Source organism: Protopterus annectens, chromosome 1.part2, assembly GCF_019279795.1.
Source record: "Protopterus annectens isolate FY-2018-M chromosome 1.part2, PAN1.0, whole genome shotgun sequence".
NCBI classification, from domain to species: Eukaryota; Metazoa; Chordata; order Ceratodontiformes; family Protopteridae; genus Protopterus; species Protopterus annectens.
The window spans coordinates 230,388,630-230,410,386 of NC_056727.1; the positions used below are offsets into that span (position 1 = coordinate 230,388,630).

Consider the following 21,757-nt stretch of genomic DNA (forward strand, 5'->3'; position numbering starts at 1 on the left):
AACTTCGAAAAATCTGTGTTATGCCCAACTGGGAACAAAGGTTTATGGTGTAGTCTCTTGCTTGGATTAATTGATGCCTGGAGGTGGCGGTGAGGAGCCAGTCGTCCTGATATGGAAACACCCGGAATCCCAAACGTCTCAGGTGAGCCGTGACCACTGCCATACATTAGGTGAACACTCTGGGGGCTGTGGTGAGACCAAAGGGCAGGGCTCTGAATTGGTAATGACTGGCCCCCAGCCGGAAACGCAGGTGATCTCTGGATGATCTGTCCATTTTGATGTGGTAGTAAGCATCCTTGAGATCTATAGAGCACATCCAATCACCCGTTGCTAAGAATGGAAGAATCGATTGAAGCATGACCATCCGGAACTTTTCCTTCTTGATGAATGTGTTGAGTTTGCTGAGGTCCAGTATGGGCCTCCAGTCCACTGTTTTTTTTTGGAACTAAAGAACCTTGAGTAAGTTCCGGATCCTATTTGGTCCGCCGGGACTGGCTGGATGACTCCTGTCTAGCAGGTTCCGGATTTCTATGGCTGCTAGCTTTCTCAGACTGGGTGGAACATCTGGAATCCTTGTACACATGGGGGGGGGGGGGGGTTGTAAAGGAAATGTAGTAACCTCCAGCAATTATGACTTTTACCCAAGAATCCATTGTAATGTTTAGCCAGGCGTTTGGGTATAAAGCCAAGCGACCCCAGACTGCCTCCAGGAGGACAGCCGGGCTTCCTTTCAGGAACGCTGATAGGGCTTACCAAAGAACTGCTCCCTGTCACCCTGGTTTTGCAGACCGCCTATGCCGTTTGGATGGCGTCTTCTGTTTTTGCCCCCTCCTCTGCCCCTAGAGGGGGTATCCGTAGGTGTGCTTTGGAAAGCTCCTTGGGGTTTTCGGAACCACATTTTTCCACTTTGTTGCCCTTTGGGGTACAGTCTAGTTGGAGTGGAAAAACGGACGCCTACAGCAAACAGAGTCTTTCCTTCTTGTTCACACCTAGTAAGTGTCTCCTTAACTTTAGGCCCGAACAAGGCAGAACCATCGAATGGGGTACTGACGAAGGAAGATTTGAAGGCTTCCGCAAAGGAGCCAAGGTGCATCCAGGACCGTCTCCGAAGAGCTATCGCTGAGCCTGCCGCCCTACTCGATCCATCGGCAGCATAAGAAATGAGTCGCATGGATGAGTTTACTATCGAATTGAGGGTGTTGAGTTGTGCAGTCACCTTCTCAGAAACTGCATCAGCTGCGTTACCCTGAAGAGCATCACCCAGCTCTTTAACGAGATCTCAAAGGCGGGTAAAATGGGTCAGGTAGTTGAGCGATCTAATGGAAAATGCCGCAGAACTAAATATGCATTTCCCGCACCGGTTCATCGTCCTAGAATCCCTATTAGGAACATGGACAGAAGAAGTAGTTTCAGACATCTATTTCTTGGTGGCTGCCGCCACCACCATGGCATCTACCGGGACTCCCTTGGTAAGAAAAGCCTTGTCAGTAGGGGAAGTAAACTTGTTGGGCTTACGAGGGACTGGTTCCACTGAGTCAGGGACTCGCACGTCCTTCGAGCAACCAGCTCCAATCAATTCATCGAAGGGCGGGATAACCTAGGAGGTGGATGATTGAGATCCAAAGGCCTTCAGGAGGACAGACTCATCCTCAGTAGGGGCAAGGGATTGCCAATCACCCCTCTGTCTTAAGATCTCCAATATGTCTACAAATAAGACATCCTTTGAAGGGGATCGTGGGGACCCTTCTGATTCCTCCAATGTCAGGGATTCCTGTAGGGAATCCAAGTGCCTCCTCTTGCACAGTCTCTTCCTAGGTACATAATCAGTGGGAGCATCTGGTGAAGTGCCTATAGAGGCGGGGCCACCCAGCCCTGGATTCCGACGCTTGGTGGGGACCTGTGGGGAAGAGGTAGAACGAGACCCTTTAGGGGGAGGGGAAGACAGATCCGAGGAGGTAGTGGTTTTAGCAGACAAGACCTTCCTCATGGCAAAGGCACCAGAATCTCAGTCCGAGAAGTCTGTCGGCTCCGAAGAGGCCGGCAGCTCTACCCGAGCCGAGACCCCCCGCTCCAATCCAGAGGTCGGAGCCGAAGCCACCTGCGCCGACGCCCTGAGGGGAAGGGTCGGAACAGAGGCATAGGTTTCAACTCTCCACCCCAGAGCCAGCGAGGGAATGTCGGCCCAGAGACACCCCGGTCGGAACAGAGGAGGAAATCAAGGTCGATGGAGCAGAGGGAGGTAGAACAAACCTCAGCTCCGAGGGCTCTACCAACATCGGTTCCATCCGTCCCGGCTCAGAGAGCTCGACTGGCTTTGGAGGAGGAGGGGAAGAAATTATGGCTGGGGTGTCAGGCTTAAAAGCAGAGTGGCTCGAAGCGGACAGCATTTTGGCCAGGGCCGGGTTCTCTAAGAGCCTCTTAACCACTCTGTCCAGGTCCACATCAGAAAGCCTCGAAGAATGCGTCGAGGGATGGGTCGAAGGAGCCGAAGATAGTACCGATTGAAGAATTGGAGACTGAGGAGTCTCCAATATCGGATCCACAACTGGGCTCTGAGGTAATGGATCGATGCATGGCTCCAAGGGCTGTGCAGCCGATGCACGAACCATACCAGAGGAACTCTGAGCCGATGACTTGGGCTCTGAGGATCCCTTGGAAGACTTCGACCCCTTCGAAGCCTTGGAAGAGAGGTCAGCCTTGTCTAAAGAAGCCTGAAATTCAGGCTTCAGAAGTCCCCTATCTACCAGCTTCCTGCACCTTTCCAAGAGAACCCTGGCGCTAAAGGAGTGGCAGATACAGCCACACCTCTTGTAGGTGAACAGAACCCAAACAGTACACTCAGGTGGAGTGGTTGTCTGTAACAGACATTTTTTGACCACACTCACACCTTTTGAATCCTGACTTTTGTTTTTCTGACATGTTAACAATATAAATTCAGGTCCCTGAATTCTCAATATAATAGCAAAAACACAACAGTTATCTATCTAAATATTAACTAGAATACGTATTTAACCAAGAACAATTTTTTTTTTTTACAGGATATATATGTCAGAATATACAACTACCTAAGATTATATAATGAGCAAGAAAAGAGAGCACACGCACAGGCCGACAGAGCCCTGTCACGCCCAAACAGATGAGAGGCCTAAAAAGGCCTGAAGAGAAATACTTCAAAAAATTTAACTAGAGCTAAACAAACAGGCTATAGCCTAATACTATAGAATATCACTTCTATTTTAACAATACAAGATATTATTCAGAAAAATCTTCTATAAATATAGAAAAAATAAGTCACTGGCCCGAGCTTCCTCCGACGAGCTGTAGATCCGTTGCAGCGGCAAACTAGATCTGGGGATATACAGTAGAGCATCATGGGATATACACTAGGTCTCTAGTTCCTCTGAGAGTCTGAGCTTGAAAAGCGGCAGACTCTGAGCCGAGGGATCGGCTCCGAACCCACGTGTAAGAACAAAACAGCGAGATAGAACTTCACATCAAGGTATATGCCCCCAGTTTGGACAGAAATGAACTAAGAAGAGTTGCTTGATTTAATAGACATGGATGGATATATTAAGATCAATGAGAGAAAGAAGGTCAATAAAACCCAAAAAGTCAGAAGTCTGATAAAACAAATGAATGCAGTAATTAGAACTGTCCAGACAGATCCATGTGTGATAGCAGAAATAAACAGGATATATTACCGCGCTGCTAAATTAATAAAGGATAAAGTTCTACCACAAGAACACAGGGTAGTGAGGGAAAGGAAGGCGAGAAAGTGAATATCCTGGAAGTATCAAATACAGAAAACTATAAAGCAATTAAGACAAGTGTCACTCTTAGAAGACTATGGAAGAGGGAACAAAGCAACAAAAATACTGAGAAAGGTAGATGTGATTAAAGCAATGCACAGTACTACAACAGACCAGGATCTATCACACACCATCACAAATAAGCTAAAAATTTCAGCACAAGCGGAAAAACTTAGAGGATGCACAGATAAATATAAAGGAAAGGTACAAAATAATAAATTTATGGATGATGCAAAAAAGTTAGAAAGAAAGCTGGGAAATAAGGCAAAAGGAATTGAAAGACCACAAAAAAGAGGACGTAGATACATTTTGGAAAAGTATCTATAAAGATCCTATGGAATATAATGATACTAAATGGATAGAAATAAAAGAAAGAACAAGTTTAAAAGGTGCAGGATATGAAATGGGATGAAGTACCAGCCAGAGAGATTGGAACAAAGTCAAGAAAAGCCTCTAACTGGAAAACCCCAGGCCCAGATGCAATACCTAACTTTTGGTTAAACGTATTAACATCTTTGCACAAGGAATTACCCATGAATATTAACAATTTATATGCGAACCCCAGACACCAACCTGGCTAACAGGCAAAACAATGCTCCTTAAGAGTGAGCCTGCAAACTACAAACTACCCTAAAAATTAAAGGCCAATAACCTGCCTTCAGACAACGTATAAACTATACTGATGCTGACAGAGTTTACAGTCATTTAGAAGAAAACTCAATTATGGCAGTAGAATAAAAGAAAGTCATATGGGGCAAAAAGTCATTTTGTTGTTAAAGTCATACTGGAGAACTGTAAAAAAGGGAAGAACTTGAGTACGGCATGGATTGACTATAAAAAACATTTGACAGTATCCCACATTCATAGATAAAAGAGTGCTTAAAAATGTATGATACACCCTATACTGATCAACTACATTACAGTGACCATGAAAGAGTGGCAGACCACTCTGCAATTAAGTAATGATAAAGGACAGATTATCCCAGGGATAAAAATTCAAAGGGGGATAAGTCCAGGGTGACTGTCAAAGTTGCTATTCTGCCTTGCCATTAACCACTTAAGCGGTTTACTTAATTTAGGCCAGGACTACAATTTGGCTCCTAAAAATACAACAAAGTGTAAAGACTTCCCTTCTCTGTTGATTTAAAACTGTACAGCTCAGACGAGGAACTGAAAGCACAACTGCAGGTTGTCAAAACTTTCAGGATGATACAAGAACGTCACTTGCTCTTGCACCAGGAAAACATCACTTTGGGACAAGAATGTGATATAAAGAACTTGAGCAAGAGGGAATGTATAAATATTTGGAACTTGAAGGATCAGCAATAAAACAAACAAACGAGAATAAAACTTAGTAAGGAATACTTCAGAAGACAAATTCTGAAAACAGCATTGACATCTAGGAACAAAATCCAGGCTATAAAACCAATTTGTTCTTCCTGTCACAACTTCACAGTTTTGGAGTGATTGACTGGCCCCAAAATGTGTTGGATAAATTAGGTAGGAAAACAAGGATGCTTCATGCTCGCCAAATGATTTATAAAAATTAGTGTATACTAAGATTACATATGCCCCATTCCGAAAGAGGGATGGGCTTCCTTAAAATTGATTACATGTACAGATCTGCAATCGTGAGACTCCACATATACCTGCTGATCTCACAATACCCAATGTAGTGAAAGTCTTGAAACAGAGAAGAAATCTAAAATGACTTCTCTGCTTAATTCAGTAGAAGCATACTGGCGTCAAGCAGGAATGGAAATCAAACCAGAAGTAGATAAAAATCAGGCAGCAACTGGATGGGTCAAAAAACAAATGAAATATAAAGTAAAGGACCAGATGAGAAAGCAAGAAATGTGGAAAAAGCATGAATATAGGTTGCAAGTATAGAAAACTTCTGGAAGAACCTCATGTTTATCAGGAACGAACACAGGAATGGTTATGGAGGCGCAAATTCAAACCAAGAGATGAAAGGTTAATATTGGCAGCCCAATACAGTGGGCTACATACACATGGGTTTACAAAAAGTCCATTGATCATGTGGGAGAAACAGACAAATGTAGGCTATGTAAAAACAAATTTTTTTAAAAGTCGCACACCTTGTTGCTGGGTGTGACATACTTATGCCAGAAGGACTGTACACTGAAAGGCATAATAATGTGGCAAGACTGTTACACTGGGGATTGTGCAAACATTATGGTACTGAAGTGGATGAAAATCACTGAAAACATGAGCCACGAAGCATCATAGAAAATGAAGTTTATATCACGAGATCACCCATTACCAACAGTTCAAAAGACAGATAAAAAACAGGTCCAAGAAAAGACAAGACAAAAGTTGCACTGATCATTGAAACTGCTACACCCAGTGACTACTGATCATTGAAACTGCTACACCCAGTGACTACAGTGTCCTGTGTACAGATAGACGCAAAGTCATAAAATAACGGGCTCTGCAGGTAGAAACATGAGCAATGTGGAAGAAATATCCCCAATCAGTTCCCGTAGTAACTGGAGCAACGGTCTTATAAAAAAAAAAAAAGAATCGTTTTTAGATATGTAACCCCGTACGAATTGCAGTAGTCGTCATTACTAGGCACACTGCAAGTGCTGTGAAGAGCACTTCTGGCTTACAAAGATTGAAACAATACACATTTCATGAACTTTAACTGTACTTTCACTTAGGAATTGGGTCCATTCCCATCATAGTATTAAAAACCCAAAAGATTTGGAGAAATTAAACAAGTGCGAGTCTGAACTGTACGAACTCCTACATTTTTCATGTTCATCTGCAGACGACCCATGCAGAATGCTGCACAACAGCATAGTACAGTTGTGTACATTTATCATAAATGTAGATGTTAGAGTGTATTCACTGTTGCAGTCATTACATTTGAGTAATCTGCTGGCAGGTTGCCCTCAGTTGGCCTGAATATCAAAGTCTTGGGTCCTGCGTCGGCTGCTGTCTCCTCTTCCATGACGTCAGGTCGTCAGAGGTATAAAAAACATGCAGCCAACATCATTTTATTCAGTTTTTCTTGCCCCAGATGTCAGGTGCCCACCAAACTGAGAGTATGTGTGTGTGTGTGTGTATATATATATATATATATATATATATATATATATATATATATATATATATATATATATATATATATATATGTAAATGCACTTTTAGCAACATAAACTTTACCTTCATCTAAAAGCAAATACACCACAAAGGCTTTAGAATATAGTGAAGGAAAGAGAAGTTTTAGAAAAAAGGGGGATGGTGGGTAACCCAGACTGCAACAGTGAATACACTCGAACATCTACATTTATGGTAAGTGTACACAACTGTACCATGTTCTTTGTGTTTCACTGTTGCAGTCATTACATTTGGGTAGAATCCCAAAGCTATGGATGGGAGGATGGAACTAAATAGCATTAGGAGCAGCTATAAGGCCCTGCAGAAAGTACAGTTTTGTACCTACCATAAATGTAGATGTTAGAGTGTTCACACTGTTGCAGTCCTCACACTAGGGTTATCCTGCCGTCAGGCGGTCCTGCAGTTGGCCAGAGTTCCAAAGTCTTGGTCAGGCGTCGGTTGTGGTCGCTTCTTCCCTGACGTCAGTGCGCCAGGGGTATACAAGAGGCATCAGACACCATTTTCTTCAGTTTTTCTTGCCCCAGATGTCAGGTGCCCCCAAGTAGGTGGGCAAAACATATTGCCAGTAAAACATGTAAAGGAAATACAATGAATACCTTTAGTTACAAGCAAATACACCACAAAGGTTGTACCAGATAGGAAGGTATAGAAAAATTCAGCTAGGTCAGAGGGGATGGAGGGAGGGTAACCTGGACTGCAGCAGTGTGAACACTAACATCTACATTTATGATAGGTACAAAACTGTACTATGTTCTTCGTGTTGCACTGCTGCAGTCATCACACTTGGGTTGAATCCCAAAGCCAAGGATGGGCAATGTAATTAAACAGGGTTTGGAGAAGCTAGTAGGCCCTGCAGAACTGCAGTGGCAAAGCCAGCTCTGGTTTTAGAGTATAGAGGTAAGTGGTAGTGCTTGGTGAAGGTGTGCACTGAACTCCAAGTTGCAGCCTCCAAAATATCCTTGGTTGGTACACCCCTGAGAAAGGCTGTTGATGTAGCTGTAGCCCTGGTGGAATGGGACCCAATGCTAGCAGGTACCGGTTTCCCATGATGTGTGTAGCAGAAATGGATACAACGTCCTATCCATTTTGAAATGGTCTGTTTTGAGATGGCTTTTCCTTGTGATCCTGCAGCATAGGATACAAAGCTGATCAGATTTTCTGAAAGCCTTAGTTTTATCCAAGTAGCAACGTAATTGCCTGTGAATGTCCAAAGAGTGCAGGAGCCTTTCTCCTTTGTTCTGGAGGTTTGGGAAAAAGGTGGGCAAATGAATGGTTTGGTTTAGGGCCACACTGGAAACCACCTTTGGCATAAAGGAAGGGTTAGTTCGTAGAGCGACTCTGTCTTGATGAAGGCTCCATTGCCATTAGGGCCTGTAGCTCCGAGACTCTTCGTTTTGAAGTTATTGCTAGCAGCAGGGTAGTTTTCCATGATAGAAACTGTAGATCAACTGTAAAAGCTGGTTCAAAGGGCGGCAGTGTTTTTCCAGAACAAAGTTGAGATCCCAAGTTGGTGTTGGTGCTCTCCTGGGCGGTCTTATGTTCTTAGCCCCTCCGAGGTACTGTCTTAGCAGTGGATGTGAAAAAACAGGAGGATCCGTGTTGTAGTGAGCTGAAATCGCTGAGGCGTGGATCTTAACAGACGAAAAAGAAAGAAAGTCCTTTGTGCAACAACTCAGTTAAATATTGTAGAATCTGAGGAATGTTTGGAACAAGGGGATTATGGCCTTTAGCCTGGTTCCAGGCGCAAAATCTTTTCCATTTGTCTGAATAGGCTTTCCTGGTGCTGGGCCCTCCTTGCCTCCAGAATGACATCCATAACAGCTTTAGGGAGGAATGTTGGCTGGTTGCTTAGGTAATTTGCCATGCAGCCAGATTTAAAGTCTTGAGCTGGCTGTGTAGAATCGGAATGTTTTGCTGCGTGAGCAGGTGAGGAAGAGGAGGCAAAATCCATGGTGGGCTGTGAGCCATGTTCCTTGGTATTGGATACCAGTGTTGGCGTGGTCAGTCTGGAGCAATGTGCATCATTTGTGGCCTCTCTAATCTGACTTTCAGCAGCATCTTTACTAGAAGAGGCAGTGGAGGAAAGGCATACACTGTTAATGTTTTCCAACTGAATGACAGGGCGTCCACTTTCCAAGCTAGTGGGTGGAATGTCCTTGTGCAAAATTTCTGAAGTTGGTAGTTTTGGGGGTTGGCAAACAGATCTATGTCTGGGCATCCCCATTTTATCATTGCAAATACTTGTGGATCTAGTTTCCACTCGTGAGGATCCATGATGTTTCTGCTTAGATAGTCTGCCAATGTGTTTTTCTTTCCTGGCAGGAATTGTGCTTGTAGATGAACTTGGTAGGTCAGTGCTGTGTTCCACAAGGTCATTGCTTGCCTGCATACGGGGTAGGTGTGTGTGCCCCCTTGCTTATGTACCACATTACTGTGGTGTTGTCAGTCTTTATTAGAAGTTGTCCTGGATGTAGGAGGTCCTTGAAAGCTGATAGGGCATTTTGTACAGCTAGCATTTATTTCTGACGGATATGCAGATGCCTTTGATCTGTAGACCATTGGCCCTGAATGCACTGCCCTGCCATGTGTACTCCCCAGGCATAATCCGATGCATCTGTCGTTACAGTTTGCCTGGCTGTGGGTAAGGTAAAAGGCTGACCCTTATTGAGGTGACATGCCTGAGCCCACCATAGAAACTCCTGTTGAAGGCAGGAAATGAGTGGTATTATTGTTTCCAAGCTGTGGCTGTGCCGAGTCCATATGCTTTTCAGGTACCATTGTAATTTCCTCATATGCAGTTTTGCAAATGGTATTAGTAGTATGCAAGATGCCATGAATCCAAAGGACTACAGAATTTTTCTTGCAGGGAGTTGGGTCTTTGTTGCCATCATTTTGAAGTACTGAGTCAGCTGTTCTTGCTTTGTCTGGCGTGAGGTAAGCCATCTGGGCTGTTGTATTTAAGCTGGCACCCAGGAATATTATGGTTTTCAGAGGGCAATCGTTTTCGTTTACTGTGTACCCTAGGCAACTTAATAGGTGTTTGACAAATGCCAGATGCTTTAAAAAAATGCCCTTGCTTTCTGCTTGAATAAGGCAGTCGTCCAGGTATGGATATATTTGAATTCCTCTGTCTGCAGTATGCAATTACTGGTGCCAGGCATTTTGTGAAGACCCAGGGCACAGTATAAGCCAAATGACAGTGCAGAGAATTGATAAGGAGTTGAACCTGCAATAAATCGGAGGTATCTTCTGCAATTTTGTCTGATAGGGACATGCAGGTATGCCTCCTTGAGATCCAACGTTACTAGCCAAGCCTTCTTGCCCAGCATGGGAAGAAGCTGCTGTAGTGTTAGCATCTTGAATTTGGGTACCTGGAGATAAGTGTTTAGAATTGAAAGGTCCAGAATGGGTCTCCAGGCTTTGTCCTTTCTGGGGACTAGAAAGAGTCTTAAGTAAAATCCTTGTCCTTGCTCTTATGTAGGTACCTGTTGAATGGCTCTCATGTCCATGAGAGCTATAATTTGTTTTTGAGCCTCTGCCCATTGATTTGATGGCAGGTTTGGCATTCTTTTTATCCTTGGCAAAGTGTGAAAGTGGAATCTGTATCCTTGTGAGACAATATTTAGGACCCATTTGTCTTTTGTGATGAAGTGCCAGTTGTCTGCAAAGTGTGCTAATTTTCCTCCCAAGAGAGATTTGCTTGGCAGTCTGAGGGTTAAGTCATTGCGTTTGTCTTCTGATAGCTTGTGGCCTGTCTTCTCCTCCTTTCCGGGTTGCAGTACTCCATTGTCGAAGCTTCTAAGGGCCTTGTGACTGACCTCTGCCCCTTGGGCATCTATATTTGCCCCTCTGTGGTCTGTCAGAAGCTGGAAAGGACCAGTTTTTTGTTGGCCAATTTCTGCTGAAACGAGGGGGTTGGACCTGTACAAAATCCTTGACAGTCTGCATAGATTTTGCCTTATCCTCCATTTTCTTTAAAACCTCTTCTGCTTTACACCAAATAAAACATCCTGCTGTAAAGTTGCATCCAATAACTTTGCTTTAACATGATCAGGTAGGGTTTGTTCTTTTAACTAAGCATGTCTACATATGACAGACCCAGTCACTGCTGCTCTACAGGAAGCCTCCAATGAATCAAATCCACATTGTAAAGTATGTTTTCCCACTTGTTCAGCTGCATGCAACAAATCCTGCATTTCCTTGAAATCAGGCTGCTCTGAATGTGTGATAATTTTTTGTTTTAACCGAGACATTAGATATTGCTGATATTTCAGCATGTGAAACTGGCAATTTAAGGCCCTCATAGCCAGGGTAGAGTAGATGAGGTATATACTTTCTTTCCCCATCTGTCTAGTGCTCTGGAATCCCTTTCAGAGGGTACAGGATTTTTAGCAATAGAGGCCTTAACCCCTCTGGGACCCTGGGAAATGGTTTCTGGATAAGCAACATGGCTTTTATATAGGAATTTGTGCGAGTCAGAGACTCTGTAGTATCTGTCTAGTTTGGCTGGTGCAGGAGGGAGAGAGTCTGGATTAAAGCTAGATTCTAAGTAAACATCATCCACAATGTCTAACACGGGAGGGATAGCAAGTTGTCTGTGCTGGGGTAGTAAAAGGAACTCACTGAGCCTTTTCTTAGAATCAGAGTAATCCTGGCCTTCCCAGTGGAAATGTTCCCTCATGGTATGTAAAGTTTCCCCAAAAGATTAGTCTTCTGGGGGAGATGCTGAGGGAATAGACTCTTCAGCATCAGAATATTCATAAGGGGGAAAAGAGTATTCCTGTTCCTCAGAAGAATCCGAGGAAATTCGGACCTGGTCAGAGGAAGCATAATCCTCCTCCTGTCTTGGCCTTTTAATCAGGAGGGGGATGGGAACCCCTGATTAGGGCAATTAAATCTTCAGCCATCTTAAGCATCTGTTTCTTAGGCATGGGGCCTTGTACTGGAGACTGCTGTACAATCTTTTGTTTTTAAAGGAGTTTTCAGCTTTGCATAAGATTTGGTGGCAAGTGTAGTCTGTCTGAAGACACCTTCTGCAACTGAAGGCGTTTCCAACTGCACCAGAATTCTCCTACTCGAGTCAGAAGGGGCTAAAGATGAAGGCTGTGGCGACCTAGTAATCTCCGCTTGGGAATCTAAAGCCGTCTGAGGTTCTAAATCATCGGTAGTCAGGGGCTGCGTAGGTGCCTCACTGAAAACCAGAGAACCGGCGACTGGCCCAGCAGAGGCCTCGGAGTCTGGTTTGGGTCTCGGCTGCCTGTCCTTATCCTTGCGTTTTTTATGCATGCCGGTCGGTTGCTCCGACAGCATGGTATAATTAAAGTTCCTACCAAAGTAATGTCGGGCAAAGTCAAAACGACGTTTAATAGTTAAGTTTATTAAACCTAGCACAAAAATGACAACCTGTGACATCGTGGTCTGGGCCTAGGCAAGGAATACAATAAGAATTAAAGTCCTTATGAGGTATTTGCTTCCCACAAGAAATGCAATTGTTAACTTTTTCTGACATCGGACTGAGGCAAGAAAAGATTCCCCAACGGGGTACTTCGCTTTACTGAAGACTTCTGAGATTTTCAATTTGAATTTCAGACCGGAGTCGGCCGACCGGCACTTGCGAACTGCTTCTGCTTCAGGCACCGCACGGCAAGAAAGACTGAAGAAAATGTCGTCAGTGGCTTTATCCGCTTATAGTCTGCTTTTACATAGCCTTCCCCTCTGATCCTGCAGCAAATGCCACCATTAGTTGCTCAGACTTTTAGAGATTTGGTCCTGTTTAAGTAGAAATCTTAGTTTTCTGTGTATATCCAATGAATGCAGAACCTGCTCCCCCTTGTTCTGCGGATTTGGATAAAATGTTGGCAGGTGAAGTTTGGTTAAGAGCCACACTGGATACCACCATAGGCATAAAGGAAGGATTGGTCCTGAGGGACATCCGGTCTGGGTAAAATGTAATAAAAGGCTCCACATCCATGAGGGCCTGTAGTTCCGAAACCCTTCTTGCTGAAGTGATTGCCAAAAGGAAAGCTGTTTTCCATGATAAAAAAACTTTATATCCGCAGTAGCTGCTGGTTCAAAAGGAGGCAGGGTAAGTTCTTCCAGCACAAAACTGAGGTCCCATGCAGGAGTTTGTGATCTTCTGGGAGGCTTTAAATTTTTGGCCCCTCTAAAATACTGTTTTAGCAGAGGATGAGAAAAGATGGGAGGCTCCGTGTGGTAATGAGCCGAGACGGCAGAGGCATGGATTTTTATTGAAGAAAAAGATAGGCCCTTGTCAAGCATCGCAGTCAAGTATTGTAAAATCTGAGGACTATTTGGTTTTGCTGTGTCTGTTTCCTTGTGCTTGGTTCCAAGTACAGAATCTCTTCCATTTACCAGCATAATATTTTCTAGTACTAGGCCTTCTGGCTTCCAAAATGACATCCATCACAGATTTACTGAGAGGTTTTTGAATAATTACGTGATTAGCCATGCTGCCAGGTTTAGAGAGTTTGGAGCCAAGTGTGCAGAATTTGACTGCTCTACTGAAACAGTAGAGGAGATATTTAAGGCAAGTATCAAGGAGGGAGTTGAGACATATTCCTTAAAATTGGGTACCAGCGCTGGTGAGGCCAGTCCGGGGCAATCAGGATCATTTTTGTTTTTTCCTGTCTGTCCTTTAGTAAGACCTTGTGGAGAAGAGGCAGAGGAGGAAAGGTGTAGACAGATAGGTTTTTCCAGCTGAAGGATACAGCATCCACTTTCCATGCTTGTCTGTGATAAGTCCTTGTGCAGAATTTGTCCAGTTTATAATTTTGGGGGGAGGCAACTGGGCTCCCCCATTTCTGTGTTATCATGCTGAAGACTTGTGGATCTAGTTTCCACTCATGAGGGTCCATAAGATTTTTGCTTAGGTCTGCCAGAGTATTTTGTTTTCCTGACAGGAATTGTGCACCACCCTGCTTATGTACCACATAACCGTGGTGTTGTCAGTCTTTATCAGTAGTTATCCTGGATGAAGTAAGTCCAAGGCCTGTCATGGCATTCTGAACAACTAGCATCTCTTTCTTGTTGAAATGCAGATGCATTTGTTTTGGGCTCCATATGCCCTGAATGCATGTCCCCGACAGGGGGGCCCCCCAAGCATAGTCTGATGCAACTGTAGTTAGGGTTTGGGTAGCAGGAGGTCGAGTGAAAGACAGTCCCTTGTTTTGGTGACATGTCTTTGCCCACCAAAGAAACTCCTGTTGCAGGCAGGGAATAAGAGGAATCATGGTTTCCAGACTGTGACAATGTTGACTCCATAAACTTTTTAGATACCATTGAAGTTTCCTCATATGTAGTCTTGCATATGAAATTTGTAGAATGCAGGATGCCATGAACCCCAAAGCCTGCAGAATTTGTCTTGCAGATAACTGGGTTTTTGTTGCCTTTGTCTGGTGTAAGGTAAGCCATTTGGGCAGTTGTATTCAAGCTTGCACCTAGGAATGTATTTTTTTGAGAGGGTACCAGTTGGGATTTCTTTTCATTTATTGTGTACCCTAGGCATGTTAGAAGCCTTTGTTAAAAAAAAAAAAAAAAAAAAACGCCAGATGTTGAAGAAGAATGTCCTTGTTTTCTGCTTGAATGAGACAGTCTGCAAAACGCAATTACTGGTGCCAGGCACTTTGGCTTATCTACTGTGCCCAGGGTCTTTACAAAGGGCAGTGCAGAGAATTGGTAACGCATAAAACCTGCCTTGAAGCGGAGGTATCTTCTGCACGATTCCCTTATTGGGATATGCAGGTATACCTCTTAAGTCTAGAATCACTAACCAAGCGTTCTTGCCCAGCATGGGCAGGAGCTGTTGTAAAGTCAGCATTTTGAATATCCAAGAACGTGTTCAAAATAGATACGTCCAGTATTGGACGCCAGGCATGGTCTTTTCTGGGTACCAGGAACAGTCTTGAATAAAAACCTTGTCCTTTTTCCTGTTCTGGTTGAATCGCCCCCTTATCCATGAGGGACGTAACTTGTTTCTGAGCCTCTGCCCACTGATTTTGTGGCAGATCTGGCCAACCGTTTGGAATTGGCAAAGTATGGAAAGGAAACCTGTACCCCTAGGATACTATGTTTAATACCCACTTGCCCTGGGTAATTAACTGCCAATTTTGAACATGAAGTGCTTAACCCCCCCCCCCCCAAAGGGGGCTGTCAAGAGATAAGTGCTTGGTGATGGTAGAGGGAAGTCACTGAGACTGCTTACTGTAGGGTTGTGCTTTGTTTCCTCCAAATTTGGAGGTAGAGGCACCCCATTGCTCTGACCTGTAAGAACCCTGTGATTGGTATCTGGAGCCTTTTGAGCGCCTGGATTTGCCTTGTGAGGCTCTGTTGGATACAGGAAATGAACAATTTTTAGTAAGTCAGTGCCTACTAAATCTGGGTGGCTGCACTTGCAAGAAATCTTTTAGTTTGCATAGATTTAGCTTTGACTTGAATTTTCTTTAAAACATCATCTGCCTTATTACCAAACAGAGTGTCATGCTGCAAGGGGGCATCCAACAATTTAGCTTTAACATGATATTTTGCTCCTTGAGCCAGGCATTCCTTCTAATCACAGATCCAGTAACTGCGGCCCTGCAAGAGGCCTCCAAGGAATCAAAACCACATTGCAAAGTATGCTTTCCAACCTGCTCTGCTGCATGCAATAATTCCTGTAATTCTTTAAATTTCCAAACAATCAGGAATCAACATCATTTTCTGTTTCAGTAAGCCCATAACATGCTGTTGATATTTAAAACATATGAAACTGGCAGTTTAAAGGCCCTAACTGCCAAGGTTGCAGATGTATAAGCCTTCTTTCCCCATCTATCCAACGCCCTGGAATCTCTATCAGAGGGGGTGGGATTTTTGGCTGTACAGGCCTTTACACTTTTGGGACCCTGTGCGATAGCGTCAGGATCAACAGCAGGATTTTTGAATAAAAATTTGTGGGAGTCAGGAACCCTGTAATACTTGTCTGGCTTACTAGGAGCTGGAGGGTAGGGAATCTGGAGCCATGCTGGATTCTGAAAACACATCAACAATGTCTAATACAGGAGGTATTGCCAAATGCCTATGCTGGGGAAGGAGGAGGAAATCACTAAGCCGCTTTTTTTGATTCGGAAAAATCCTGACTCTCCCAATGAAAATGTTCCCTTAAAGTATGCAAGGTTTTTCCAAACGAATAATCCTCTGGAGGAGATGAAGATGGGATGGATTCTTCTGCATTTGAATCCTCATAGGGTGGTATAGAAAATCCCTGATCAGAAGAGGAAGCAGAAGAAATAGAAACCTGATCTGAAGATTCATAATCAGTATCTTGCCTAGGCCTCTCAGCAGGGGGGGGGGGGGGGGTTGGGTACCCCTGATAAAGGTAATTAAGTCCTCAGCCATTTTGATCATCTGTTTTTTAGGCATAAGGGCCTGAGCATGTGGCTCATGCGTCATTGTTTTGGACTTGGAAGTTGTTTTTGAAGCTGGCGTCGGTTTTATATAGAAATGTTGAGGCCTGAAAACACCCACAGAAGCCGGTGCCTGCTCAGCAGCTCTGGACCCATCCGAGGGAAGAGGCATCCGCGGGTTCAATACTCGAGAATCTCGCGGCATACTGGACTCCGCATGGGTCTCGGTAGAGGCCTGCGACTCAAAAGTCGCGGGTATCAGGGGCTGCGAAATTTCACTAAGTACCGGCAACTGGCTTAGGAGAAGCTTCGGTTTTGGACCTAGATAGTCTGTATGTCTTTCTTTGCGTTTTTTTGGGAACTCCGGTAGTCTGACTGATATCAGACAACATTTCAGGGTAATTAAATCTGGATCCAAAATATTTTGAAGCAAAAAAATACAGATGCTTAGTGCGTTGGTTAAATCTAGCACAAAACCGACAGCAAGGCACGTTATGATCTGGGCCTAGACAAGGAATACAGTACAAATGAAAATCCTTATGAGGTATTTGCTTCCCACAAGTAATGCAATTATTAGCGTTTACTGACATCGGCAAGGAGCAAGAAAAAGAGTTTCCCCAACGAGGTACTTAGCTTTAAATGAAGACTTCAGTTCTGAAACTCTAATGCGAAAATTTCAGGAATCGGCCAACCGGCACTTGCGAATGGCTTCTGCTTCGGGCACCGCGCGGCAAGAAAGACTGAATAAAATGGCATCGCTGCATGTTTTATACCCCTGACAACTTGACGTCATGGAAGAGGAGGCAGCAGCCGATGCAGGACCTAAGACTTTGATATTAGGCCGACTGAGGGCAACCTCCCAGCAGATTACCCAAATGTAATGACTAAAAGTGAAACACGAAGAACATCTCTCTTCAGTAACACTGATGCAGTCTGCCTTAAATTATTTTGGATTTTCCTGGGCTATTTTTTTTTTTTTTTTACACTAGCTCTATCAGTTAAGAATCCTGGGTACTTGCGTATTAACGCAACCACATTTCCAACCTGTCAGCATTCGTCATGTTATGGGAATGTGGTTAATTCACTTATAAAGCTGTATGTTTTGGGTTTGAAAGAGGTTATGATTGTACGCTACTGGGGATTTTTTTTTTTCATATGGGTGTTCTTTGTCTCGTATGTATCCTGCAGCAGTTGGCCCGCTAGCGTGGAAGCGGGGGGCAAGAGGGAGAGAACAAATTCTGGGATGACACCCAAGTCTGCTGCAACAAATACACTTACAGACACAAAGAGAGAGGTACACACGGCACTATTCTCCTATCAGTGTATGTTTGGGATGTGACAGGAAGCAACAAACCTGGCAAAAAAAAAAAAAAAAAAAAATTACACCTAGTGAGGACATTCATAGTACATGAACCAGTAGAACAAGTTCACAATGCCGACCACGGCATCATGATGCCACCCATGAATACAAAAAAAGCCAAATATTTGTCATGCGCATCAACCAAACAGAGAGCCCTTGAAAGGCTACTGACCCTTGAACAACCTGAAATGTTCCTTTCCGAATCTTTTTGTTTTCACAGTCGGCTGAAGCACTTACCCCAAGTTTTGTAAGAATGATTAGCTTAATACACATGAGGAAAACGACATTCACCCAATTTATATAGTTACCTGGTGGTTTTGTATCAAGAATTTAACAGACTTAACACAGTGACACACCTCCCCAGTAACTTGCAATACATAATTTCGGCAGGACAAGGGCTTGGGAATGAGCCGCTTCTCCTGCTCCGAATGTGGTTGCAATAATACGCAAGTACCGAATCCTGACTATACATGGCTTAAACTTTTCTCTAGTACTTGAAGCTATATGACAGCCTTCCCAAATTTGCAACCCATGACAAAAGCTGCTTTCAAATATAATTTGTGCTGAATTCAGTAATTACAGAGGAGTAGTAGTTAAAAATGTAGATAAAACAAGGTTTTAAAAGCTTTAAATTGGATATGTAATCTACTGCAGAGACAAAACACCTCCCTCTCATACTAAAGTCACACCATACTAAACTGGGATTACATGTTTGTGACGCCTGTCCCCATCTAGGTCAAAATGAGAAAAAATATCCATTAATCTGTGCAAGGAAAACAAAGACTTAAATAACATTTTTTTATATATCCATAATTATAGCAGAAGCATTTCATATTTTACATGTGTGCATGTACATGAACACACACACTATAAAATCTACAAGTAAATACACTTTGCACATGTAAATGCATGCAAATAAACCCTCAATAAAACACATTTCTGAAATGACAATATCAAAGCTCACCCTAGCGGACAACGCATACTTAATATAAACAAAATGAGGCCCACACCACCAGCTGAGAAGAAAGGAATTAAATGAAGCTCAAAAAAAAAAAAATATATATATATATATATATATATATATATATATATATATATATATATATATATATATATTCATAGGTTCATACTAAGCTAACTGCCCTTGTGAGCCATTTTAAGCTTAGCCAATTATCCCTTGTGAGACTCAAACCCTGCACCTTGTGTTTGTAAGGGAAACACCTTAACCATTAGGCCACCCTCCCAACCCTACACACACACACACACACACACATTATACATCTAGATCTATACATCTAGATCTATACATCTAGATCTATACATCTAGATCTATATAGATCTATAGATCTATATATATCTATATATCTGGAACTACCTGACTACGTCGAAACTGCAGATGAGCGAAAACGACTTCACCGACGCCAGATCGACAAGGCAGAAGACCTTCGGAGGAAGACACTGACGGTGAGAACACTGAGATGGGGAAAGGATGTGTAAGTATGCGATAGTGACGGACGTTAGGGTGCAAGTAAGGTAAGTGTGCGATGTTGGCGGTGTGTAGGGATAGGGGTGGGATAAGTGAGTTAGGGTTAGGTAAGGGTGCAGTAGTGATAGTTTTTGGGTTAGGGGCGGGTTAAGTGAGTTAGGGCGTGGGTTAGGTGAGTGTGCGATAGTGACGGACCTTAGGGTAAGGGTTTGGGTTGTAGATAGTTGTGTATGTATGGGTTAGTGTTGGTTTGTAAGGATTTTGGTGTGCTTGTGTTGTGTGTGTGGGTTTTGGATAGGTGTTATGATGTGTTGAGTGTATGAGGTGTCGTGTTTATGAACTGTCGATTATGTGGTGTCGGTGAAGTCGTTTTCCCTCCTTTGGCGTATATATATATATATATATATATATATATATATATATATATATATATATATATATATATATATATATATATATATATATCATACTAGGCTATCTGCCCTAGGGCATTTATAAGCCTAGCCAGAGTATGTTTGGCTTTCGCCACCCATTTTAAATCAATTTTGCTATGCCCTTTTTCGAGGTTAGTATACTGTGCCTCTGTCTAACAGTGACACAGAAGTGATACCCGGGGTAAACCTATGATCTCCCATCCACTCATCAAGATTCCTCTTGAAGAGAGGGGCTCTGCCTAACCTGGACTGGGATTTTATTCTATAGTGAAGGGAGCCTCTGGGTTATGAATCTGTCCCTCCAGCATGTCCTATTTATTTCAGTGCTGAGGTTCAAGTCTCTCGAGCGTGTAGCTCGATGGGATTTGGATTTTTTGAGGTGCAGCATGTCCCTTAATTCCGGGTTGGACATGGCCTTATACGTCAGGCACAGGTCACCTCTGAGCAGTCGGTATGCCACTGAGTAGAGCTGGAGTTTAACCTGGCAGCATATGGCATCTGTTTGAGCCCTTTGATCCTCTTAGTGAGGTACATTTGGAGTCTTTCCAGTTGCTGCAGGTGTTTGGTAAGGTACATCCCAAAAGGGGCATTGTACTCTATTATGGGCCTGATGAGGGATGAGTAAAGAGGCACGATGACCTCCCCTAATCTAGATGTGAATCTCTTCATGATTAGGTGGGCTACATAAAATGTTTTTCTAACCACTTTGGCCACGTGGTTGTCAAATGAGAGATTGCTATCAACTTGGGTCCCCAGGTCCCTAATGACTTCTTCTGTACTTAATGAATTACCACCTATGTGGTAATTTGTGGGCACTTTGTTTTTGCCAAAAGGGATGACTATACACTTTTTGGCATTTAGCTTGAGGCCATGGCTCTGGCACCAGTTGTCTGTTTCTATGAGGCCCTTTTGGAGGATGCTTGTGTCGGCTGGAGAGTCGATTATAGCACCCAGTTTGCAGTCATCTGCGAACTTGGTCAGCCACAGTCCTTCCGTGTTGGCCTGTACCTCCGAGAAATATATACCAAACAAGAGAGGTCCCAGGACTGAGCCTTGTGGGACGCCACTTGTAACTGGTTTGTAGTCTGACATGGCTCCAGCAATTCTAACCATGTGGGTTCTGTCCTTGAGCCAGTTTGCAACCCATCTAGTGACATAGGGGTTTATATTTAAGCTGGTGAGCTTATCTATAATGCCCGAGTGGGGTATTGTATCGAAGGCTTTTGCGAGGTCCAGATAGGCTGTGTGGACCACCTTCCTTTCGTCAATGGCCTTGGTGACTGTTTCAAAGAAGTCAACCAGGTTTAAGAGGCAGTATCTGCCCTTAAAGCCAAACTGGGTAGGATCCAGTGTCTGTAGGTCCCCAATATCTTTATTTATGAGGTCCATAATGATCCTTTCCATAGCTTTGCAGACCAAGCTAGTCAGGCTTATGGGGCGATAGTTTCCAGGGTCCGTTGAGGCACCACCTTTGTGGAGAGGGACCACTGTTGCTGTACGCTACTCTTTGGGTACATATCCTGTAGTAAGGCTGAGATTGAACAGTAGTTTTAAGTTTGGGTTTAGCTCTTCTTGGAGTTCATGTATGACGCAGCCTGGGACACCGTCTGGTCCCATTGATGCTGTGTTTTTGCTTTGGAGAGGGCGGCTCCCACCTGAGCATCTGAGATGTCGGGGGGGGGGGGCAGCACTCTGCTGGGATAGATATTTGCCCTTTTGGTAGGGGGGGGGTTGCGCTGAACCTGTCAGCTAGGATGTTGGCAATGTCTGTGGGATCAGTGTATTTTTTGTCATTTTGGACTAATTCTGAGCATATCTGTGAATTCCCACCCAGGTTCCTAACATAACTAAAGAAAGCCTTGTGATTATCTTTAGTGTCCTGTGCAATTTTTCTCTCGAAGCTGGCCTTTGACGATTTTATGAGTGCCCTTAGTTTTTTGCTAATACTGATCAGAGATGCCTTCCCTTTTTGGGATTTTGCGCTATCATGTAGTAGCTTCCTCCTTCTATTGTATAGTTTGTTTATGGCTGGGGTCCACCAGACAGGTCGTCTGCCTTTGGAGGATTGGGTCTTGGTTTTATTTGGGATTGCATGATCCATGCATTCCTGAAGGTGTTCATAG

At 43.6% G+C, this 21,757-nt stretch overlaps 1 protein-coding gene across 1 annotated transcript in view; it reads right to left on the reverse strand.

Annotated features, from left to right (window-relative positions):
• Nucleotides 1-21,757, reverse strand: part of RAB1A (RAB1A, member RAS oncogene family) — a 1,040,437-nt gene that overhangs the window by 984,950 nt on the left and 33,730 nt on the right. The gene's annotated exons all lie outside the window — the stretch shown is intronic.